At 44.8% G+C, this 26,636-nt stretch overlaps 1 pseudogene; it reads left to right on the top strand.

The window, feature by feature from the left end:
• Positions 1-1,076: 1,076 nt before the first annotated feature.
• LOC144108727 (uncharacterized) overlaps positions 1,077-26,636 on the top strand; it is a 53,875-nt pseudogene continuing 28,315 nt past the window's right edge.

Here is a 26,636-nt window from a genome sequence, read left to right as displayed (position 1 = left end):
AGAGACACAGAGTGAAATCCTAATCCTATATTGTTCTTCTTCCTTTCTGTGCAGCCAGCACAATCGAAGGATGTAAGTATACGGTGTGCAACACTTGGTTCCTCTAATCAAAAGTGTTTCATCGCGGATGCAAGAACACGTGCACGAAGAAGTAGCAGACGCGCAGTCCGGAAGTGAGGAACTTTCTGAGACCGAAAAGGGGCACGCGTTCAAGCCAAAACGCGTGTCTGAGGTACATTGCCAGACTACCTCTCACTGCAAAGGTGAGACAACTGGTCTAGACTTAAGAAGCCTATCCTTGGCGCTACCGTCTGCAACCCGTGGCTGGTGGTTCCTCAGCATGCCGTCACCCAGTCGCTTGCTTCCTTGAGAAGAAATTATGGGCCACGGTGGTTTAAGGTTTATGGTTTATGGGGGTTTAACGTCCCAAAGCGACTGAGGCTATGAGGGACGCCGTAGTGAAAGGGCTCCGAAAATTTTGACCACCTGGAAGTCGTAACCTGCACTGATATCACACAGTACAAAGGCCTCTAGAATTTCGCTTTCATAGAAATTAGACCGCCGCAGCCGAGATCGAACCCGCGTCTTTCGGTTCAGCAGCCGAGCGTCATACCCACTGAGCCACTGCGGCGGCTACTGTCGGAGGGATCTCAAGAACGTTGCTGCAAAAGCTAACGCAAGCGACGGCTGCGTATAGAAAACCAGTTTCGCACTTGTTAAGTGCAGCGAAAGCGCCAACTGTGAGAGAATCCTCATGTGCGAGTTCGGCATTCCAGTATGAAGCAATGGCTCCATGCTCCTCCGCGTCCACGTCATCACGTAGTCGCTCCGTTAATGCAGAGCTTGCGCCAGGGTTATCCGCCAGAGTCTGCGCAAACGAAGAAAACCACCGGCATGCGCCTAAACGCGATTGAGAATGCAACTACCAGCAAAAAGAATACCGAGGGTAGCCCTATCAACTGCCGGAACACTTTTTCCACGCCATACAGTCAAAAGTAAGACCAATTGTATAGGGTGATCTGGAAGCTACAATTGTTACCTTTTCACCCGCGCACTCCATTTCAACCTGAGCAGCCATGTGTTCTGTTGCGCTGGACCTGCGCCCGGTATGTGCACAGAAATCCACCCCAATCATCATTGTCATCAGTTCAACGACAGTGAAGCACACTGGCGGCACTGAAATACGACGCATCTTAGATGGCAGCCCAGTAACCTTTTTGCTTGTTTACTTCCGTTGCTTTAGGTGCTAAATCTATCTTATCTCCTCCTCGCAACTACCCAGTCTGGAAAAAGATTCATATCTATGGCGTAGTCGTTGCTGTGGTCGGTGGCGTAATCACCAAGAAATCAACATGACACGTCCCCCAAAAGGTATAAAGAGCGAGGTTGCAAAATTTCGCTCATATTGAGAGGTGTTTAAAGATTTTGCAAGATTGTAAGTGACGGGCTAAAATGCATCAATAAGAGCTGAAAGTTGGGCTAGTTAATTGATATACACACAGAAGAAGTTGGCGCGGAAGAAACGACGACAGGCGTAGACAGACAAACACGAGCTCTCGTCTTTGTGTACGCTGGTCCTCGTTTTTTCCGGGCCAACTTCTTCTGTGTGCATCGATGCCTTCGCATACCTAAAAGTAATGTTTACATCTATCAAAATGGAGCTAGCTCGTTGACAGATATGCGCTAAGGCACTGAGCAAAATTCCGTACAGGAAGGAAAGAAACGGCTCAAAGCATGCGAATTCCTCTTGTGCGGTCCATTTTGGAAAGTGCCACTGTTTTGTTCTTCTAGGACTGCACTTTCATAGGAATGAATATATCCACATAAATGAGGTGCATTTATTCATACCACAGTCAAGGCGTATTTCTCAACATAGGAGGGAATTATCGCTGTAGCCATTATAATACAGGCGCGAAAAATACTGCAACGTGATGTCGCAGATTATCTACTCTCTTCGACACCCATGGAAACCTCTCCGGCATTCGCTTATCAATCCTCCGCGGAGAGCCCGATAATCTAATTCACTTAACTTCATGCCTTTATGGGACAGCCGCAAGTTTTTGTTTGCATGAAAACCAAATTATCGAATTCCCTTGAAATTTCTCTACACAGTTAACCTAATATTGTTACTAATCTTAGTAATTTTATGGCTACTCATCATCATCATCACGAGCCTGACTAAATAAACTCCAGGGCAAAGGCCTCCCCATGTCTCTCCAATTAACCCTCTTCATTGCCAGCTGTGCACACGCTATGCTTGCAAACTTCATAATCTCATCCACCCACCTAACCTCTTTCCACCCCTTGCTACGCTTGCCTCGTCTTGGAATCCACTCCGCTACCCTTAAGGACCAGCGGTTATATTGCCTTCCCCGTAGATGTCCTGCCCAAGCCCATTTCTTCCTTTTGATTTCGACTAGGATGTCATTAACACGCGTTTGTTCCCTCATCCATTCTGGCCGCTTCCGGACTCTTAACTTTACACCTGCCATTTTTCTTTCCATGGCTCGCTGCGTTGTGCTTAACTTAAGCTAAACCCTTTTCGTTAACCTCCACGTTTCTGCTCCGTAGGTGAATACCGGTAAGATATAGATGACTACATATTTCTCTTGAGGGACATTGGTAAACTGGTATTCGTGATCTAGGGATGCCTGCCATATGCACTCCACCCGATCCTTATCCTTCTAGTTAGTTCCCTCTCATGATCCGTATAAGCTGTCAATACCTGCCCTAAGGTGACGTATTCCTTTACCACTTCCAGCACCTCGCTGCCAATTGTGAACTGCAGACAGGTAGATGCATTATTGACCGGTTACGTGAACATATCAAAGATGTGGAAAAAGGGAAAAAAAGGGCATATAGGAGCCCATGTAGAAAACTGCAGTGCCTTTCAGGCAGAATTCAATGCAATGCCGCAGGACGTCACGCTGATCAACTAACCAGGGAAATGATTGAAGCCTTCAACATAAAATCTAATAAATATACCTCTGTCAGTGTGCCGTCTATAATGTTATCAGACAAAGAAATGATGTTCCTTTCGAAAAGAGGAACAAGAAAAAGATAAAAATGTGAAAACTTTTTCTTATTAATTCATTATGAAAGCTTGTCAATGTGCAGGTAACATGTAAAAAACCGTTGAATGAGAGCGAACTTGCCTTCTAGAAAATTTGTTAAATTTGTTCGCGCATGCCCAATTCAACAATATAATCTTTTTAGTTTTTTAATAATGTAGTGCAGTTGTCAGCATAGCCTTGTCATTTTCATGTGACTTCCACTTGTTTGATTTTATCGATTTTTTTGTTATTCATGTATTTTTCGTTTTTATGGCTCTTTAAACCTTATGACATTATTCGCTACGTAGCCAACCATAGTGTTCCGTTACCGTTACCATCTCTTTTGAGATTTCATCTTGTTTTATTCTTACCACCCTTTTACGTTTTTATCGCTTTTATGGACATTTCCACCTGACGTCGACTGCTTCTGATTGCATCTGCTACTTCCTTCCTTCATATATTGTGCACATGTTCCTCAATAACGATCAGTTGTAAGTCAGCGCTCGTGTTGTCGTTTCTTTTCTTCGTCCCTGTATTGTGTGCGCTGTTTTTTCAGTGTGAGGTTTCCACTTAGTCAAATGATGTCTTGTAATCAATGAAGGCGATATATAGGTGTTGGTTATATTCTGCGCATTTTTCTATCACCTGACTCATAGTGGGAATATGATCTATTGTTGGAATCTCCTTTACGAAAGCCTGCCTGATCATTTGGTTGATTAAAGTCTAAAGTTGCCCTGGCTCTATAAGCGATTACCTTAGTAAATACGTTGTAGGCAACAGACAGCTGTTCGACCTGTAATTTTTAAAATCCTTGTTGTCTCCTTTCTTATGAGTTATGATTATGTTTGTGTTCTTCCAAGCTTCTGATTCGGTCGAGGTCATAAGGCATTGCGTATACAGGGCGGCTAGTTTTTCTAGCACAATCTCCCCCTCCGTCCTTCAACAGATAAGCTGTTATAATAATGGTATACTTTATTTTATTCATTGATTTATGTACATACTGAAGGCCAGAGTTAGTTCCAAGCAGGACAGGCACTGTACATAATGAGTAAATGATAAAAAAGTACATGGCAAGGTGTAGTTTACAAAAAAAAAAACATGCATTCAGTTCCAAAGGATGGCTTGTGTCAAACAGGACAATATTGGTTTGTTGGGGACAGAGACTGCCAGCCCGCTATTGTGCGGCGAAAAAAAGAAAACTTGAACAGATTTGCGCGTGTGAAGTATGGTGCTAACTGTCTGGTGCGATAGTGTCGCGCGCTTCTTGGGGGCTGAGGTAACAGATATGATGGCGGTTCAAGTACCAACTTGCGGTTGAGTAAGAAGGAAAGAAAATTTAAACGGGCACTGTTTCGACGACACTCAAGGAGGGGGACACCATGAACCTGCATTATTTCGGATGGTGGATCAGATTTGGAAAATTTAGACAACAGAAGCGTAACAGCTTTCCTTTGTATTTTTTAAATCTTCTTTATGTTAGAAGTCGTATGCGGATCCAAGACTACAGAAACGTATTCAAGTTGTGGCTTAATCAAAGGTAGATAACTAAGAAGCCTTGCGTTGGGAGGAGAATTCTAAAATTTGTGTCACAAGAAACAGTTTCCTGAAGGCAGGTAAACAGATGATGTCAACGTGGGCGTTCCATGACAGATCATGAGTAATTGTCACACCCAATGGCTTGACCGAAGAATAGAGAGAGAGAATGAAAAGGAAGCGCAGGGATTGAAGAAACTTCCTTAAACGGGGATGACCCAAGGAAATATGCATGTTTTATGAGATACCTTTTAATAATTTTATTGTGTTCAATAAAAATGTATTCCTTAATAAATAAACTTGACCTTTCAGAGTTGGGTCGACCAATGTCTTCTTAGGTTACTTGTTAATGCCTTTCTCTCGTTAGTTTTATTTATTGTTCCAATTCATGCAAAGTTTTTTTTTAAAAGCAGGAGGATAAGTAAATCGTTCAGTAATATGTAGCGAGGGAGACAGATACCAAGAAGTCGACAGTCACCGAACCGATGGAGAAACTAGAATGTTTCTATTTTATTTGCATCTGTGAAGCTGATCAACGAAAAATTTAGAGTTTAGTCTATTTATGATTAAATCTAACTGATCCAGTGTGACAACTCATCAACCAGCAACATACACGTACCATTCACCTCGACATGCACCAGGCGAAACCGTCTCAGATACAGAGTCGGCTAATTAATTTAACAAAGCCTTCTCATACAAAAAAATACTTTGACTTGGGCTAGTTAGTTCACGACTAAAGTTGACTCTGAATTTGGAGGAAAACAGCGCACATTAAGACAAAGACTGAAGAAAATTTTAACGACACAGCGCTGTGTCTTTATATCTTCCTGAGTCCTTGTCCTAAGGTGCGCTGTCTTTTCCAAATATGAACTACCAACTAGCCAGTTTGATCACCCTTGCAAGTTGATTCGGAAGACGGCGGAAAAGTGACCTGGATAAGGAAGGCAGAGAAAACAACTGGGCAGGCTCTAGCTTGCAACTGTGTTCTATTCCCTCAACATTGGCATTGTTATGAAGCACCCGAGCCGTATCAAAGAAGCCTATTACACAAAAAACAATCGTCATACAGACGATTGGCGCAGCTTCTGACGGGCACGAAAACAATTCAGCACAATAAATCACGCCACTCGAAACAGATTATAAAAACTTGTTGGAATGAGTCCCAAGATTATCTGAGCGATCAAAAAGATCAGTAACTATCAAGAAAGCGAATTCAAGCGCGCCACAAATTTGTTTATGGTTTACAGGGGTTTAACGTTCCAATGCGACTCTGTCTATAAGGGACGCCGTAGTGAAGGGCGCCGGAAATTTCGACCACCTGGGGTTCTTTAACGCGCACTGACATCGCTCAGTACACGGGCCTCTCGAATTTCGCCTCCATTGAAATTCGACCGCTGAGGCCGGGGTCGCACCTGCGCTTTTCGGGTTAGCAGCCGAGCGACATAACCACTGAGCCGCCGCGGCGGCTTACAATAAAAAAGCACGCTTGTCCAGTGCAACAAGAGGCATGATTTTTTCTAACACGCCTACATAACAAAACAAAACATGTGACTTTGAAAAACAGAAAATGACCAATAGGAGCTGAGAAAAAGTTTCCATAAAAACTTAAAACCTTCGAGAAATCCTCACAACGTCAAAAAAATTAAAGAAGGGCATGCTTCTCAAAGAGTTAAAAGCGATTGAAACACTGGCAAATTCAAGAAAATATGCGCATGAAATTTCAAAAGTTCGCAACGTAAAGGATCCCTTAAAAAAAAGCCGCCTTCGCGTCAGTCATCAATACAGATGGCCTCCTAATGCACATTTCCCGCTTTCTTCATAAAAAAAAAGCTTCAGCTATTTCTCGCCGTATTTTGGGTTTACCGCTCTTCAAATAGATGAAATTGGCTTATCTAATCCGGGACGACACGCTTGGGATGCTTTGCAGTGGTGCAAGGAAACTTTCATGTTTGTTGCGCAAATTCCGCAAGTGGTCACTGATGTACCCATTGAAACAATGTCCAGTTTCCCCTTTGTAAATCAGACCGCAGCTGAAAGAAATCTGATACACAACTCGTGACTTAAATTTGGTGACTTTCGTTTGATGTTGAATAGTGCAAACCGGCCGTTTTTTTTTCTTTATTCTTGGTGCAAATAATTTTTGAAAGCTTCGGTGGCGCAGAAAACACCTTGAACCTTATGGTATTTACTTGCAACTTTTTTGATGCCACGGGACCCTTTATAAATGTGAGGAATGGCCTGCACAGGTTTCTTTTGTACTTCCGGATTTCTGACATCATTCAGTCGCTTCTTTCTGCAGTAAAGCTAAACAGCCAAAACCAATAAGTGCTGTTGGCCTGCTTCTTTCAGCCTCTGAACTTGGGCGGAAAAACTCATAGATATCATGCGATGGAGTTACTTTCCGTGAACAGTCTGAAGGGAATTGGCAATTATCGCTCATTTGACCAGCTTCGAATGGGCGCTGTCAAACACTAGCAAATATTCTTTAGATCTGGGAGTCTACGCCCAGCATAGGTGATCCTTTATGTAAACCAGCTTAAGTCTAAGAACTGCAGTTCACTATTCAATGGCACGTCCTAGGTAAACCTGAGGCACTGGCTGTTTTTGGTTCATAGGGAACGGCGTCGCATGCATGAAGAGGTGTGTCAGGGCTAGCCTACCCGAAAACCCGCCGCTTCAGAAATTGTCGAACGCTCTCAAGGAAAATGGTCTTCTGGCGCTCCAAGCTGACAATGAAGGCGTTTTTGCAGTCCTGCGGACGGGTTTGTACCTAGAAAAGACTTCAGCGACCGCCGACAAGAAAGTAAATTGAGTGAAGCTCAACGCACGTACCATAAAACAAGAAGTACTAAAAATTGTGGATGATTTAATAATAGTAATAGTAGCCTTTACTTCCATCAATATGATGGGAAAGCTAAGGGAAAAAGTTGGACAGTTTGAATAGCTCCCCCCCCCCTCTCTATAATGCATAATTGCTTGAAAAAAGGCATTGTTCAGCTAAAGACAAAACAGAAAATTTCAAATTCTATTACATTAAAATAAACAGTCATGACAAGCATCTGCGGTACAGAAGAGAAAAAAGAAAGAGAAAAGAATTACGAATATAGCACGCACTAAAACAACTGAGCTTGAAACTAAATCAAATAGGACGGTATTAACAATGCGGTCTATTTGTACATCGATATAAGTTCGCTGCTGTTGAAGATATTTCATACTGACATGTTTCAAGTGGAAGACATAGGTGAAATTTCAGGTGCATATTAACTCATAGAAAAGGGTATATTCAAACCGTTATAAAATTCATACAGGAAAAGCTCGGAAAAAATTTTAAAGGCAACCAAAAGAAGAGGACTAGTTCTATATTAGAACGAAACAATCATATTCAAGAAAATACATTCAGACTCGAAAAAAATTTTTCTCCTGCTTTGACAATTTTCGGGGTTTATGGCGTATCTATACCAAAAGTTCAAAACTTCTGGCAGTTTTTGTTTATTTGCTAAGTAGCACGCCGATAATACCGTGGAAATGATCGAATACCAGGGAAAATTGGCTCTAATATAGGCCTGTAATGGCGTCGACAGGGCGCTACCCAATCCAGTTTTTCAGCCAATTCACTACAGTGCCTTTCCAATCAGCAGCCAGTAAAGGCATACAAGGCAATTTATTGGTTTCATTGTGATTTCTTGGCCGTTCAATAATAGCCATCCAAGATTCCACAGTGGCGCATCCATTGCAGGCTCAACTCACCGGCTACCTAGTATTTCTCGCCCAAGGTTATCCACTGGTTGTTTATCACACGCATCCAGCAACCCTCGCTAGCTACCTATATTGCGCACTCAAGTTAATCCACTGGTTGTTCGCCACAGGCATCTCACCACTCACTAGCTACCGAATATTTCTCACCCAAGCTTACTCGCTGGTAGTTCACGACATGCATCCAGGAACACTCATTAGAAGTCCCATTATTTGTTCCCCAACATTCTTATTATGCTTTGCGCGCGTTGCACTGCCAAATCCATCTTTTCTTTATTCTTTGTTCGTATAATACACGCAGCGCCACTAGGGCTTTAAAGCGAGGGCACAAAACATCACAAAACAAATCCAGAGTTTTGCGGCAAGCTTCATCCTCTGGTAATAGTTATCAATCGTTTATGGTAAGGGGAAAATGAATGTTTAAACAAATCAGTGCGACATTAGTATTGAAGAATTTTCAATTTATGGTCATTTGGAGAAGAAAGATAATGCCGTAGTTGTAAGTAATTTGAAGCAGCGATTCCTGTTTTAATGAGAAAAATGCTAAATAGCAATTTAAATCTCAAATTTTTACGGCGTTCATTCAAAGAGTAGGAGCCGATTTCACGTTATATATCGGCAGCACTGAAAAATCAAACTTCCCAGTAACAAATCGAGCAGCTACAGATTGCATGCGCTCAATTGCGTCAACATGCACACTATGGAACGGGTCCCACACAGGGCAGGCGTACTCTAATATCGGCCGTACATATGCCTGATACGCAGCCTGCTTTACTTTCATAGAAACATTCTTTAAATTCTCTAGAAAAAAGCTCAGAGCTCTTTTCGCCTTAGCAGCTATATAATGTACATGCGGAGCCCATGTTCCAACTTCAGAAAACGTTACACCCAGATATTTGTAAATGCCTCCATTTTTATTATTTGATTATCCAAGTTATATCTGTTAGAAAGTGTGTTGCGTTGCTTTGTGAAGCTAAATTGAACGCAGTTCTTGTTGTTGAAAACGATATAATTTTCCCGACACAACTGTTCTATACGGAAGATATCGTCCTGCAGCTGTGTGGAACCAGCCTCGTTTGTAACAGAATGCAAAACACAATCATCGGCATACATTCGCATTTTAGTGGTTATTTTCTTTGAGATATTAACAGAACAAGAAAAAGCAGTGGATCCAGAACTGACCTCAGGGGGAGGCCAGATGTAACGGGGACTAATCTCGAGCTAGTGCCATTTAATAGTACTTTCTGTTTCCATGAAGTTAAATAATCTACAATCCATGCGGTAATAGTCTCGTCAATGTTAAAATTTTCTAGTTTCTGTGTTAGGATCGAGTGCGAAACCATGTCGAAAGCCTTCTTAATATCTAAAAACAAACAATTCAATTGACACTTGTAATCAATCACTGAAGCTATATCATAATAAAATTCTATTAAGGGAGTAGTTAATGAAAATCTTCTAAATCCATGTTGGCGAGGGTTTAGGAACTCAATTCAAGAAAGGTGTTGCATTAGTGCCGAATATAATACGTGTTCAAGTATTTTACAGCTTTTCGGTGTGAGGGAAAAAAGCCGGTATTTAGACACGTCAGATTTTATCCCGCTTTTAAACACTGGTACTATATTGGCTACTTTAAATTCATCTGGAAGCTTGCCCTGTGCAAGAGATTTGCTATAATCTACATAAATGTACTGAGACACTCCTTTAGAGCAATGCTTTAAAACCCTTGGCGATATACCATCTGGACCTGTAGCCTTAGACTCGTCTATTTTATTAAGAAGCCGAAATATTCCTTTTTGTGAATGAAAAAAGGATTCATTGGTGAATAATCACTTCTACGTAATTAGGTGTGAACTGTTTTCGGAGAGCGGAAAACGGATTTGAAAATGTTGTTCAATAACGTAGCTTTTTCAATTTCGTCTGTTATGATCAAGCCATCATGAACTATGTGAAGAGGGCTGGGCTTATCATTACTGCAGCTCTTCATAAATTTATAGAACGTTTTCTGTTGTGGCACCGAAAGTCAGATGTCAACAGTTCAAGATATTTCTTCCGAGCTTCTCCCATTTTTTTATTTAAGAAATGCCGTTAGGTTATTTACTTTATGAAAAACGTGCTGTGATTTAGTTCTGCAGTATTGTGAATAAGTCCTCTGTCGTATACGAGTGAGTTTGATAAGATGTCCATTCATCAAAGATTTCAGCTTTTTTTCAAGTTTACTACATTTGATTCTCGGAAGGTATGCAACAGTGGGGCTTTTTCACTTTAGCAAGCATTGTCTATACAATTAGTTTGTAGATGCAACATTCTATATTTACATGCACTTAATATGAGTAAACCATGAAGCTTAATGTTTGGACAGTTATTTAAAACATGATAGAGCCGCATTTCTAGGCGGGCATGCGGAGACTGCACGAAAGCGATTAATTAGTCCTGTAGGGTCTCATCAGGCCTAGGCCGCCTCGTCAAGGGCTCCGCTGCTGCGGCAAGCCTCGGGTTCGAGGGAGCGGCTGCACGGAGGGTAGGCCCAGATGCTAGATGCTAACCCAGCCAGCACCTCAGCCATGCGCTTTTTAGGGCCGCCTCCCCTGGTCACAAGCTGCGGGAGTCGCCTGCCGATGTATGTCTGGACAACTTGCACAGTCGTCTTCTCCTTTTCGGTGATGGCATCTGAACATGGAAACCGCGAAAGAAAATGCTATCCCGCGAAATGCATTATGGATCATAGTAGCTAGGATAAAACAGCCCGCCAATAATCGCCCGCCACTGATCCACTGATCGAATACCGGGGGAAACGGGCTCCAATATAGGTCTAAAACGGCGCCTGACTCTGGCGCTACCAGATCCACTGTTCGACCCAATGCACTGCGTTGGCTTCCCAGTCAGGTACCAGTAATGGCATACAAGCTTATTTGAATAGCTTATTGGCATTCGTTGGCTATTAGCCACCCATGAATCCTCATTGGCTTGTCTATCACAGGCAGGCGGCGCCACTCATCGCCAACTATTTCCCATCCAAGATTATCCACTGGTGTTTTATCACAGGCATCCAGCCACACTTTTTGGCTAATTAATATTGCCCACCCAAGCTAATCCACTGGTTCTTCACCCCAGGCATCCAGCCACACTCTCTGGCTGCGGAATATTACCCACCGAAGCTTACCCGGTGGTTGTTTATTACAGGCATTCCACACAGGCACTAACATTCCCAAAAATCGTTCCACAACATTGCTCATTATGGATTCTGTGCGTTGCACTGCCAAATCTATCTGTGACGAAGGTTTCGTTCTGGTAAACATTTTTTTCTGGAATAAGTTTGCAAATGCGACATTGTATTGTTACATGCACTGAAAATGACCAAACCAACGAGTTGAACGTTTCAACATATAAAAAAAACAACGAATAGCGGCGGGTCTAGGCGGGCATGTGGAGTCTGCGCGCAAGCTATTAATCAGTACTGCAGGGTCTCATCAGGGCTCGACCACCTCGTGAAAGGGTCCGCTGCTGGAGCAGGCCCCGATTTCAAGGGAGCGGCTGAACTTCGACAGGCCCAGCTGCTATTGTAGCCAGCACCTCAGTCATGCGCTTTTTACGGCGCCCTCCCCCGGTCACAATCTGCGGCGAGCCGTCTGCCGATGTAGGCGCGGACAACTTGAACAGCTGTCTTCTTATTTTCGGTTATGGCATCTGCACATAAAAGCCGTAAAAGAAGACGTTATTTGGCAAAGCACAATTTGGACAAAAGTAGCTAGGATAACTGGTATATGCAGGAAGGATTAGAAATAAAAATATCTCCTGTAACCCGTCTGCAGAGTTTTGTTCAAATAAATGCATTCTTGATGAACTTGAGCAGGTCCCGAAGGCCCATAACACTGACCGCAACCTGTGGCAGCATGCGACCCCCGAGCTGGACGTAGTGCCGGCGCTGAAAGGAAGACGCAAAAAATTGTGAATGGCAATTTGAAATCACAAAAATAGAATCTCTTCTGCGACAAAACAAACCGCTGGGCTAGTTGGTCATGTAGTCGAGTCTCACGGTGCAAAATAAGAGGAAAAGCTAGAAGAGCACGGCGATCCTTGTCCTTTTTTGCGAAAACATGATATCTGCGTGTCTCACAACCCCGCCGCGGTGGCTCAGTGGTTAGGGCGCTCGACTACTGATCCGGAGCTCCCGGCTTCGAACCCGACCGCGGCGACTGCGTCTTTATGGAGGAAAAACGCGAAGGCGCCCGCGTGCTGTGCGATGTCAGTGCACGTTACAGACCCCCCGGGTGGTAGAAATTATTCCAAGCCCTCCACTACGGCACCTCTTCTTCCTTTCTTCTTTCACTCCCTCCTCTATCCCTTCCCTTACGGCTCGGTTCAGGCGTCCAACGATATATGAGACAGATACTGGGCCATTTCCTTTCCCCAAAAAACCAATTATTATTTGTGTTACAAACCAGTTTCAAAGAGAAGCCGTTTTCTGCCCCACTCAAAGATCGCGTCCCCGCAGAACAGCACCTGGATATAATTTACAAAATGTCATGATCTATGTGCCCGGCCCATTCATCGAAGAGCAAAAAGCATCAATTAGAGAATCAGGCAACACAAGAATGGTGTCCGGTCAATGACTTCGGAAGGCAACACTCTCACCGAATATTGTGAACAAATAAACCACATAATCGGCTTCAAATAAGAACTGACACCACTACTCGACCGGCGGACAGCTGAGTGGTTTTCAATCGATTAACTTTTGTTTGCTGCATAATGCGCTAGTTTGTTTTGGATTTTAAATGTGTTGAAATGCAATATATATTATATTGAAATATTACTCTACAACTGTTTAGGAAGTGTAAACACTGTATTTGCTATTTGTATAAGCTTCATGTTCACATTGATTTTTGATATCTGCTCTGTGCATAATTCTTTAGGAGGTGTGAGCACTGCATTTGCTCTAGGTATCAGCTTCATGTTCACATTCATTTTGATTGTGCAGTGAATTCCACTGCGTGATGCTGCCTGTGGGCCCCCTGGGCCCAGTAAGGCTGTCTGATAGCTTTTTGCCTGGGGGACCGCCCACTTGTAGGTTGGAAATAAAGCGGATTTGGATTGAAATAATCCTGACTGTGCAGCGTAGTCTGAAAAGGAGCCATGCTGTCATAAAATATCCGGTTCAAAAAAGGTGACTGAATTGGACTTTGGGAAAGCTCCATTCCGCGTAGTTATTGGACTTCGCCACGCGGTAACAGAATTAAAGTGAAGGCCGTTCCCTGCTGTTGCTGGGACGCATTTCAGTCACCGTTCAAGATGGCACCGAATTGGTCTCGAAATATACGGCTGGAAATAAATTCTTGGCTGTGTCAGTATTTTCCTACTTTTGTTTCCTTTCAAACTTGTAATTCGACTATACGACCCATTTACAAAATGGTTGCTGATTACATGCTCTGTTAATAGAACACGTGCGGGGTAAGTTAGTGATTGCTTTTTCTTTTCTTGAAATTAAACAGCGCTGCATATGCATTCGTCTAAATATGCAGCGCGGTTTAATTTAAAAAAAAAGAAAAAAAATTGGAGGTGGTTTAGCTCTGGACAAACCTCAAGTGACGCGATAGCTACAGTTGGCCGTGTGGAACTTGTTCAGTTGAATTGGAAAGTTAGTCGTTCGCCGCTCCGTTTCCCTGGGTGTTCCCTATTCATCTTCCTCCCGCTTAACACGGCGCATGCGCACAAGTGTTGCAACTCCGTTTCGCCGGCGTGCCGCGCCGCAGGCAGCAGCAACTGCTCCACAACATGTGACCAACCACGAGGCTGGTCACGTGACCAAGCGGGTGACGAACCACGTGACCAGTCACGGCACGCGCTGCCGGCAGCTGCTACGCGCCACGTTACCAACCACGGGACCAGCCATGTGATCATGGGCGCGCGGCCACGCTCAATGCTCTAAATGCTACTGTAACGTAGTTGTCGCTAAAAACATGCTCTGCTCCGGCGGCACCACTTGGATACAACTGCGCCGAGGACGTACAGATCACAAATTATAAGCAACGTCCAACAGTGCGCGATGACCCATCGGTTTGGTGCCATTAAAATTATCAATGACAAAAAAGCAAAAGTGAAGCTGACACAAGAGACAAGGCAGCTGAATCCTACATCAAACAAAATCATGTGCAAAGACAGCGATGGAATAAATGGATTAAAAAATCAAATATACAGGCTGCTTAAGCTGTCTTTCTGCAATTTATTAAAATTGACTTTTTGAGTTACAAGAGCGCTTTTCTCGGCATAGCATTGACAGTGGTGTAAAGCGTCAAAATACAATTAAGACGTGCTACTGTGGAAGCTGGTTAACTAGTATTGAGTACTTAAGATTTTATCTATTACTGTTGGGCTTCCTAATAACTGAGAGGCGTGTGGACCACTTTAAATAACCTTCATAAAAGTTTTTAGAATTTCGAAAGTGCGGTTTCTTTCAGCAATTTGGCCCAAGAGATTTTGGTTACATCCTCTTCGTGTACCTTGGAGGCAAAGCAACTTCTCCAGCCAAAATGGCAAAATATAGCCAATATTTTGGGGGCCACAGCGCCGAGGGTAACCACGTTTTCGAAACTTTAAAAATTGATTTCGATATTACTTACGGTTGGTTACACACCTTTAAATAATTAAGAAGCCTAAAAGTAATAGGCACAAACTTAATTATTCGATGAGTTAATCAGCCTAGTAGTTACCGCAGTTCAGCTTTGTTTTGATGTGCTGCATAGCTGACAATGCTATCCCCTAAGCAGCGCTCTTGAAACTCAAAATCCTAATTTTAGCAATTGCTTGAAGGGTTATATGAAACACCTTGTTTAACACATTTGTTAATTACCCCTTAGTGTTCCACTTCATTCGTATAAATCGACATAATCTGAACACGGGGAGATGCAAGTGGTCTCCCGTCAACAGCCCGAAGAACTTGGCAGCAGCAGGAGAATCTTAGCCAGATCGCGTCGACGGCGGCCATAAAGCAGGCTATCCAAGGGTGCCTTTAAGCAGTACGGACTCTCAATCGATCGCCTGCCACCTCTAAGCTTGAAAGGGACGCAGGAGGCTTACGTCGGTGACCCAAGGGGGGCCACAGCAGCACGGAATCAACGTCCGAGAACTGCCATCGTCATGCTTGAATGACACCACCTCCGCTGCGCTGTCCATCTTCACACCTCGGTTTTCTGACACGTCAGCTCTCCGTTCCTCGTGCACGCAACGCTCTTTGTCGCAGTCACCTCGCACACACCCTTCGCACGCTCACACGCGCAACGCTGGGCTGGCACGCGCAGCGCTCATCTGTCCGACGCACCACTGTCGACGCATAGCGTTCAAAATCCTCCGAGGATCTTCTGTGCACCTCACATATGCCACCCACCCCTTTAAAAAAGTATTTTCACATAGAAAAAAACTGCCGTTGGTGCACACAACACATATGTTCATGTGGGAAGTAGACAAACGCAGTTGATGCATGAACACTAATTTTCACGTGATAAGCGGACAAGTTAGACTCCGCCATAGTCCCAGAAGGCGCTTTTAGAAGGTGACGCATGGAGGCACATGAAAATGCGCACAAAAGAAATGTGGGGTCAGACACAATATATCTGGTATAGGTTTGGTTTGGTTTATGGGGTTAAACGTCCCAAAGTGACTCGGGCTATGAGGGACGCCGTAGTGAAGGACTCAGGAAATTTCGACCACCTGGGGTTCTTTAACGTCCACTGACATCGCAGAGTACACGGGCCTCTAGAATTCTGCCTCCATCGAAATTCGACCGCCGCGGCCGGGATCGAACCCGTGTCTTTCGAGCCAGCAGCCGAGCGCTTAACCACTAAGCCACCGCGACGGCTTATCTGGCAAAGGGAAACTAAAACCATGCAAAACATCAGACACAATCTTTAAACACGTCTGTACCATAAAGGTGAAAATGTACGCACTGAACAATAGATAACCAACAAGCACTACCTCACGCGTTTGCATAGGTCACCATTGCAAACACACCGGATAGTAGCGCTGTACCTTAAGCATAACCCTGCGGTAATTTACAAACGACTCATGCAATCGGGGCCTACGTTTTCGTCCGCAAGAATATGTGGAATTTCTCAAATGCCGAGACTATCGCCACACACTCGCGTTCAATCGCTGAGTAGCGAGATTCGCGAGTCAACAACTGTCGACTTGCATATGATACTGGGTGGACGATTCCATAATGCTTCCTCAGGAGAAAGGAGCCTATGCTGACCTCGGAAGTATCTGTGCGAAGAAAGAACTGCCTACTTAGAAGTGGAGCTCTTAATACGGGCCTGGAAGTTAACGCATTCTTGAGCTCGTCAAAAGCGGCTTGCTGCTGTCGTGTCCAAGAGACAAGGTTGCGTTCAGACGATGATGAGCTGAACACGTACCAAGATATTCTTAACCATTACAGATTAGGAAGAGAGACATTACCTGGAGCATGCAAGGGCCTCAGCAAAAAGGAAGAGGTCATATGGAGAAAGTTACAGGCGGGAGTTTTTCCGAACCCACTCGCACTAAGCAGATGGCATCCGGCGATCCAAGACCCCAGGTGTAAACAGTGTAATGAAATAGCAGACATGATCCACATGGTGTGGACATGCCCTAGCCACAACGAACCAGACAGGAATATAGAGTCCTGGGAGGCTTTAATGGCCAGCCAGAAAGAAGAAGAACAAAAAGAAGTCATCCGTCTGGCCCTGGACACCGCTGAATCCCAAGGGATCCCAGCCTGCTGAAAGGGGAGGAAGATGACGGCGGTCAAGACTCGTCTTTTTCGCCCTCTGATTCCTTGACGGGTGCAAATAAAGTGATTTCATCATCATTTCCACGTGTGAACTCCACGAGCGGTTGCACTTTGTCGTCATAACCAGGGATGAAATCGCGATAGTATCAGGCAAGCCCTAAGAAGGAACGCACTTGCTTCTTCGTCTTCAGAAGTGGCACGTTGACAAGATTTTCCGCCACGGTTTCCAACGGTCGGATGGTCCCTTCTGCAAGCTGGTGTCCAAGAAAGGAGATGCTAGTGGCTCCAATTTCACCCTTCTGTGGCTTGATCGTGAGGCCGGCCTCGCAAACCGTGCTAAATAACCGGTTTAAAGTCCAAAGATGTTCTCCCCAGGTAGAGGTCGCTACAAGAACGTCGTCTATGTAATGAACAACATTGTGTATGCCTTGTAATAGAATGCGCATCAGGCATGTAAAGATAGCCGACGCTGTTTTAATGCCAAAGGGCATATAGACGAAGTGATAGTCACCGGATTGGGTAGAGAACGCTATTTTCGGTCTCGAAGCTTCCTTCAAGGGTACTTTCCAGTAGCCTTTACCAAGATCAAATTTTGAAAATTGCACTTGGATTCATATTTTCATAAATATTACATCTGTTCTTGGAATTCGCTCTGCATCAGACACAACAACATCATTGATACATCGAAAGTCGATGCAAGTCCGACAGGTGTTGTCTTTCTTTTTAATGTGAACCAGAGGAAAATTGTATGCAGATTGTTAACGTTCAATGACCCCTAACTTCATCATCTCGTCTATCTCATTTTCGACCACGTCCTTTATGGCAAAAGGCAACGGGTACTGCGGGGTATTCACAACATCAGAAGTCGAGAGCCTGAGTTGACACTCCACTACATTAGTTTTCCTGGGAATCTCGGAATAGATTTCTCCTCCAAATCTCCTGCTGTTTTTTATCATAGAGCTTGGTGGAGATCTGCACAGCTTCAATTCTTTTACCGTGGTCCGTGCTAATGATAGGCAGTTGTTTGCCTGAGCCACCATCTTCGATGACGACTAAAGATGATACCTGCACGGTCTCTTGGGACGCACATTCTTTGTACCGTCTGAGCATATTGATGTAGAAGTGCTTCTTAGTGCGGCCCAAGTCGATCCAACAACACACACACACGTCGTTCTTTTTTCCAGAAACCACAAATGGACTTTCCCACTGCATCAGGAGTTTATTGAGGCTACTCGGCAAAACAGTGAGGGCATGATCTCCAACCCTTAACAGCTGCTTCTTGCTGTTCCTATCGTAATATCTTTTCTGAGAATGTTGGGCACGCAACAAATATTGATGTGCCGCTCTCACAGTTTGCCCGAGACATTTTAGACCGAGAACGTAACCGTATGTCGTCTTCATGTCTTCCCCCAGCTCTTCCCTTGTCCAGAGCTCTCTGACAAATGCGAGCGGTCCTCGCACATGTCCAAATATCAACTCAAACGGAGAAAACCCCAGACTCGCCTGCGGTACTTCTCTGTATGCGAACAGAAGCGGAGCGATATAATGATCCCAAGTTTTGGGCTGCTCCTGACTGAGCTTCCGCAGCATCTGCTTGAGTGTGCCGTTAAATTTCTCCACCATCCCATTGCACTTTGGGTGATAAGGGGTCGTGCGGAGATGTTTTACTGCCAAGAGATCATTGAGCTCTCTTATCATTTCGGAAGTGAAACAGGAGCCCTGGTCAAAAAGGATCTCTCTCGGAAAGCCTATTCATGAAAACATCTCCATCAAACCTTCTGCCACAGTTGCTGAATCTTATCTTTGGCAGCGGCAAGGAGTAGATATACCGCATGGCAAAATTCACCGATGTGGGCGACAACGGACCGACAATATCGACAGCGACCCGATCAAACGGAGTGGGGTAAGAGGCATGTGTCCCAACGAAACTTTCCCTTCTTTGCCTTTCGGACACACACTTTGACAGGTGGCGCGCGACCTCACATTCCTTTTAATCTCCTCCTGCACTCCCGGCCAGCAGAATTATTCCAGAACTCGATCTTTAGTCTTCTCAATGCCCTGATGCCCCGCCAAAGGGATATCGTGAGCAAGGCTTAACACCGTCTTCTACAAGATTTTGGAAGTGCTCACTCGACAGAATACGAGTTAGCGGTACCGTGCTTGCCATGAAACATGTTTCCTACTTTCACCCAACATGCGTTCAATGACGTATCCCCTCTTTACTTTTTTTCAAACATCTCCTTTGCGAACCGCATGGGAGCGACACTTAAAACAGTATTCTCCCTACTTCATCCGGAAATTTCCTTTCCCGCTAACATCACTTTTGGGCCCTCGCCATTATCAGTGGCAACCTCGTCATTGTCAATGCCAGAACATAATACAGCAGCACCTTCAGATTTCTTCTAATTAATATCTGGATTTGACGGCACACATGCCTACGGCATATTTCCAATTATTACATCGTACAATGGTGTCTCCATGCATTTCACCAGGGTCGTGCCAGTGACATAACGGGAAGCGATATAGACTTCAGCCTGGGGAACATCCAGACTACTGCCATCAACAAGGAACACCGTAGATCTCGAACCGTTGAGAGATGAATCAGGAACTAGGGCTCTCCGCACAACCACCGTATTGCTCCCCGTGTACCGATAGGCCTCGGAACGCTCCCTCAAGGACAGGCACGTGCTATGCTTCTACCGGCTTTTTCCGAACAAATCCGACCACCACTTTATCCTCAGCTGTTTCTAGCCTATCTGCGGCTGCAGACACCGTTTCAGGCGAAACACACTCTGGGTGAACGCAACAGGACGATTTCTTCTAGTTTTCGAGTTTTCTTGACCAGGAACTTATATTGTGCCTTGTTTTTTGAAATTAAACGCAATAAAACTGTTTTGTCTTAAAGCGACAATCGGGAGCCTTATTTCCAGGTCGGTTGCAAATGAGGCACTTTAATGACGGTCAACTTGATGTTATATCCTTTTTTCTCGGAATGCCCACCTCGAACAATTATTTGAACGAAGAGAAGTTTGCCGCTGGGTCTCTAGAAAGTTCTCAGCTGCTTCAGCCACTTTGTCCAGCGTCTTGTGCCCTCTTTCCCGAAGGAAAATCTCCAGACGACTAGGCCACTTCCTGATGAACTCCTCGGCCACCACCAAGTCACGTAAATCATTGTACGTTGTGGCCATTCCTACATCTCGACCCATCGATCTAAAAGAATGAGCAAGCTTGCCGCGTATTTCTTGCCTGTTTCTTTATCTAGCGGCTTACATTCACGAAACCTTTCGCGATAACCCTCTGCTGTGAAACGAAAATGTTTGTGCAGAGCTAGGTTTGCCTTATCACAATCCAATGAATCTGTGGGAGACAATCGACCGAACACGCGGAGAGCCTCCCCACTCAGACATACTGAGTGCTGTAGCCCATTTTTTATTTGGCCAGCTGAGCCCTTCTGCGATTTGCTGAAAGCATTCGAGGTATGCTTCCGTCATCTCTGCGTTCGTCGAAAGGCGGGGTCAACTTGTGTGGGCTAACTTCTGCTAAGGGCCCCGGTGCGGGTTATCGATTACACCACGAGCTTCTGCGATCCTTAACTGGAGCTGCAATCTACGCTCTTCAGCTCCTGCTAGCGCATTTTCATGTTCGGATTGAGCCTCACGTTCGGTTTGTGCTTTACGCTCCTAAGCCTCTGCGAGCACATTTTCATGCGCGCGTTGAGCCTCACGTTCGACTGCACGTGCTGCGCGTTTCTTTTCTTGCTGGACAGCCACCCACGTGTTTAGCTAAGGAAAAAACCACGGCTTCGTCCTGTCGCGGCCTTAGCGTTTCACCTCCATCGAAACGCAGCCGTCGCGGTCGGTTCGAACCCGGGTACTCCGGTTCAGCAACCGAGCGCCTAACCACTGAGGCACCGCGGTAGGTAGGGTGCTGTGCGATGCCAGAGCACGTTAAAAATCCACAGGTGGTCGAAATTATTCCGGAGCCGTCCACTGCGGCGCCTCTTTTTTCTTTTCTTTTCTCAGTCTCTCCTTCATGCCTTCCCTTACGGCGCGGTTCAGGTGTCCGCCGATATGTGATACCGATACTGCGCCCTTTCGTTTCCCCAAAAATTGATTTTAATTTTTGCCTGTCGCGGACGCCAATTGTCGCGAATCGGTAAGGCGTCCCCGTCTGCCGAAGGGGAACGCTATCGCGTACGGGTTCGAACTAGACAACAAAGAAATCAGACAACACATAACGAAGCTGTATTTGTAATTTAAAGGAAAAGAACCAATAAGAAGCGAAAATAGAAAGAAATGCACACACTCTACACGCGTACAACTCTACAGATTAAAGGAAAGCGTCCATCATGAATGGAGCGCCCCAGGTGAACTGAGGATGCCTTGCAGACAGGAAGGAACGCGGGTTGATGAACTGCTACGCGTCACTGGCGTTGCGTCGAAGGAAGCGGCGGAAGGGAGCCAGTTGGTAACAGACACTTTTAGTTGGACGTACGCAGTGAGCTTGCGTACGCAACGACACTGCGGGTAACAAATGCGCATGCGCGGAACGCAACGTATCTAGCTGCGCGTTGCGGACGCCCGCCCGCTGTAAAGCATAGTGTAGCGTACGCAACGTGGCACGCTACGTGCTGCGTTGACAAGATGGCGGCGCCCAGCTCGCCCACTTCGGAATAAATACACGTTGCCGCTGGATTCTCTTACGCAATGGCTCGCTCAATTGGTAGCGGTTGGCTTTTATTTCGCCTACTCTTACTCACACGTACCGGTATAAGCTATAACTAGCCCCTGTATTTCAGATAATTTGGCGATATTCAAGCTCCGGGGCCTAACTAAATGCGGTGTGTTTTCCTCGTAGCAACAACCCCTGGCGAAGCAGTTTTCTAGCTTTTAGTCAGTTCTTACATTTTCTTCGGTTTACACAATTTTTCATCATGGAACGAAAAAAGGCTCGCAATGCACTCACTTTAGTTATCAGTAATAACGGATGAAAATTTTTTCAACCGAGCATTGATGCGCTTTGACGTCTTGTGACTAGACGGCGCTACTGTTTACGCGGTCGCATGAGGTACGCTAAGGCACGGCCAACTAAAAGTGTCGTGTTTACACTATTCACAGCGTACGCAACGCAGTAAGAGATGCGTACGCAAGCTTACTGCTTACGCCTTAACTAAAAGTGTCTAATGAGCGGAGAGGTGCGCAGGAAGACACCGGTGGATTCCCGTCAACAGGCCAAAGAACTTGGCGGCAGCAGGAGCAGCGTTGCTCGGAGCCGTCGACGGCGTCCGGAAACGCCGTAAGCTTAATGCAAGCTAACCAAGGGAGCCTCTCGACAACACGCACTTTCAATGGATAGGCTAGGCTTGCGTCGGTGACCCCAGGGAGGTGCACAACAGATCCCCAGGGGATTTTGAGCGCAGTGCGCCGACAGTGGTGCGCGTTCCAACTCAGCGTTACGCGCGTGCACGTGCGCATAGTGTTTGCGTGGCGACGACGGCGGAGAGCGAGGCGAGCACGGGGAGCGGAGACCTTACGTGCCACAAAACCGAGGTGTGAAGGGAGACAGCGCAGCGGAAGCCGGGTCATTCGAGCGTGGAGGTGGCAGCTGTCGGACGTTGGGTCCGTTCTGCTGGGGTCCTCCCTTGGATCCCGGACGCAAACCTCCTGCGTGCCTATCAGGTTTGCAGGTGGCAGCCGATAGATTGAGGGTCCTTGCTGCCGAAAGGCACTCTTTGATAGCCTGCATTAAGCTTACCGCGTTTCGGGACGCCGTCGACGGGTTCGAGAAACGCTTTTCCTACTGCCACCAAGTTCTTCGCGCTGTTGACGGGAATCCACGGCTGTCTTTCTGCGTTCCTCTCCGCTCCTTATCACCTGGCTCTCTTCCGCCGCTTTCTTCGACGCAACGCCGGCGACACGTCGCAGTTCACCAACCCGCATCCGTGCTGCCATCAAGGCATCCCCGCTTCACCCGGGACGCTCAGTACCGGGTGAACTCTTTCTTTTAATCTGTAGTATTGTACTAGTGTTAAGTGTGTATTTCTTTGTGTTTTCGTTTCTTATTGGCTCTTTTCCATTCAATTATATATACTGCTTCGTTTTGTTTTGTCTGATCTGGTTGTCTTTTTAGAACCTGCACGCGAGAGCATTCCCCTCCAGCAGTCGGACACGCGTTAGCGATTTGCGACTGACGGGCCAATTTCTAGGCGTGTTAGCTGTATGAAAAAATTCGTATCACATAGGAGATTAGGAAAGATTTTGGAAAGGTTAGGCTCAGATGTCTAAGAAACTGCCTTAATGTGCTAATTTTCAGAGAAAAAAATGTGAAGGTATCGTCGCTAACGGAGAATTTCATGTTAGCACGCAGACTTTAACTCATGCACTTTCGAGCCAAAAAAATATAAACCATGACTGACGCCTTTTTGATTGAAGACAGAAGCGTTTAGGAGAACAAAAATTTCATAGCGTCCGTGTCCTTTCATAAGTGAATGTGGAATGTAAATTATCAGACAGAACTGATTTGTGAAGCCTATTATTTGCATTGCTTGCGTTGAAGATCTTTACAAACCTTGAGCCGTTATCATATTCAATGCTATGCATCTCAACTTGTCAAGGCGCATGGAATTACAAAAATAGACACATGGTCAAAGCATTTAATTAGTTCCACGTATTCAAATATTTTCGAATTATTTCTTTCGTCATTGGTTTCTTAAAACGTAGTCACATATGCCTGGCAATAGGCGCCTAGTCTGCTGACATCACATGACGGCGTCTTCTACGGCGCAGCGAAACGCAGTGTTTCGGCGGCATTCGCTTAGCAGATAATGCCTACTAATTGTCTGGTAATCGAATGAGTGGAAGACGCATCGGCTCCCATTCGAATTTGGAAAGGCACCTGCTGGTGTAGCCGCAAGGGTTGTCTGATAATTTCTAGAATAAGCGTAATGATTCGGATAAGCAGTCGAATCTTAATGTTCCTGTAATTTGCGGTGCCGTCGAGGTCGTAAATGAAATTACTTCTAATGCAGTGTGGCTGAGTGCGTATGGACTATATATTCATATGAAGCAATATACACTACTACACAGGTATTCCGCTCTCAATCTCATATGCCCGCCACCGAGGTGTGGCGTGCTTATATACAATGTCGCATTGTTTCTATGCAAATCATTTACCATGTTTACCACGGCTTTACCTTTGATTTTCCTGGCAAGCCGGATGCCTTAATCAAGCAACATGTATATATTTATGATTCTTTGTCTAACACATGGGGGCGGTCGTTTTAAACTGTACAGTTAGGTAAAAACTGTACTGAATATCGTAGCACGTGCTGTATGCTGAACGCACTCTTGCCTAACATATTAAGAAAAGCTGAAATGGTGAAACCACTCAATTAAGCGGCAGCATCTGAAGGAGTTCACACCTCACAGGAATTCCAAACGACGGAAGTGCAGCGATATAAGCCGTCTTTTACTCCCCTCCTGACGACTAGTCACCGCACAGATGTGACTGCTTTTTTAAAAAAAGGATTTCTTCACCGAAACAGACTAATATAAGTAACTAAATGACTAGACCATTTCGAGATTTTTCTAATGTCATGTGCCGTTGCCCTAACTGCGTTTTCAGTCCCTCAATGTTGCCGTTCTTGCATATATTGAGATATTTGTCATTAAATTAGAAAGAAATCTCAAGACTCCTATAAACTGTAACAGAAACAATGACGTTACAAGCAGAAGTTCTTCATTGAGTTCGCAGACGTTCATCCTAAATAATTATCGAAACAGCGCATGCACGCACGCACACAAGCGCACGCACAAACGCGCACGCGCGTGAGGTGCTCTGGTTTGTTGTCCTCTTTGTGTGGTTATTTTTGGCGATTTTGATTATTTGCTATTACAAGGTTTCAGACAACACAGCAAAAAACTTCTGTCCCTAAATTTACGCTTCAAATTCACTTCAATAAAATGCTGAAACCTTGAAATTTTTCTCCGTTTAAACGCTTGGATTTCGAAACAAAGTGGCGTCATCCACTGTTTATATTTTGTGGCGCGACAGGGCATGTCAATCCTTGTCTACGTGCCGACTTCGGTTTCATAACAACATATTTCGAAAAATTCCTGGATTGCAGCAAAATCTATCATATTGGAGCATAATATTTCCAGAAAAAAATCAAATGAAAAAAAAACGGCCCAGCACTTCTATTTGAATATTCCTTAACTGATATTAATTCCTTCAGCCAAATACAAAATTCCGAGAAATTGGCGCATCTTCTTTGGCGTGAAATCACCCTGGAGCTGTTAGAGAGAGAACCGCTCCGCTATTGTGGATTAACGTACGTACTCTCATGGGACGCATACAAACTCTTGAGCTACCTATTAACTGGCACATCCAAAGCCTGCGGTTTTGTGCAGTGCATCACACGCAAGAGAACGCCTAGTTATTCAGTAGCCGACGGCTACCAGATGAACTCAGATTTACAGAAACCTGTCAACTGCAGCACCTAGTTTGCTGTGCTGTCACACGGGATTGATAACCAGGAGGCCAGTGAAAGTTAAATGCTTTTACATTGAATGGCTCTGGACGTATTTTGTCCGCACTAACGCAACCTCTGGGGTGGTGGCAGTGGAATGTACTCATGTGTCTACAAAGCTCTCCATTATCTAGGAAAGCCAGTACATGAAAATTACAGAAAACAGATGGAATGGTCGCAAATAATGTGATTTCTCTTTGTTAAAAACGTGATTCGCGATACACTGTAAAAAATAACTGTGTTTACTTGACCAAGCGATGTGACAAGACCACTTGTAGTTGACCATAAATTCAGAAGAATCAAAAAATATGTTTTCCACGAAAAGAATGAAATCACGTGAAATAGCGAAATAGAAAGGCGAAAAGCAGCTTAATAGGATCAGGTAACAGCAGATCTGTTGAAGGATGGAGGGGAGATCGTGCTAGAAAAACTAGCCACCCTGTATATGCAACGCCTTATGTCCTCGATCGTACCAGAAGCTTGGAAAAATGCAAACGTTATCTTAATTCATAAAAAGAGAGACGCCAAGAACTTGAAAAATTACAGTCCGATCTGCTTACTATTCGTTGGATACAAAGTATTTACTCAGGTAATCGCTAATAGAGCCAGGCCAACCTTAGGCTTTAATCAACCAAATGATCAGGCAGGCTTTCATAAAGGATATTGCTCAATAGATCATATTCACTTTACCAATAAAGTTATAAAGAAATGCGCAGAATATAACCAGCTACTATATATAGCCTTCATTGATTACGAAAAAGCATTCGACTCAGTGGAAACCTCAGCAGTCATACAGGCATTGCGTAATCGGGGGGTAGAAGAGCCTTATGTAAAAATACTGGAAGATATATATAGCAACTGCACAGCTACTGTAGTCCTCGATAAACTCAGCAGTAAAATTCCAATAAGAAAGGGCATCAGGCAAGGAGACACGATCTCGCCAATGCTATTCACCGCCTGTTAACAGGAGGTATTCCGAGGCCTGAATTTGGAGCAGTTGGAATAAGAGTAA

The sequence above is a fragment of the Amblyomma americanum genome, chromosome 10 (genome assembly GCF_052857255.1).
Source record: "Amblyomma americanum isolate KBUSLIRL-KWMA chromosome 10, ASM5285725v1, whole genome shotgun sequence".
Taxonomy (NCBI): domain Eukaryota; kingdom Metazoa; phylum Arthropoda; class Arachnida; order Ixodida; family Ixodidae; genus Amblyomma; species Amblyomma americanum.
Note: the sequence above shows the minus strand (reverse complement) of the source record. Positions and strands in the feature narration are given on the sequence as shown.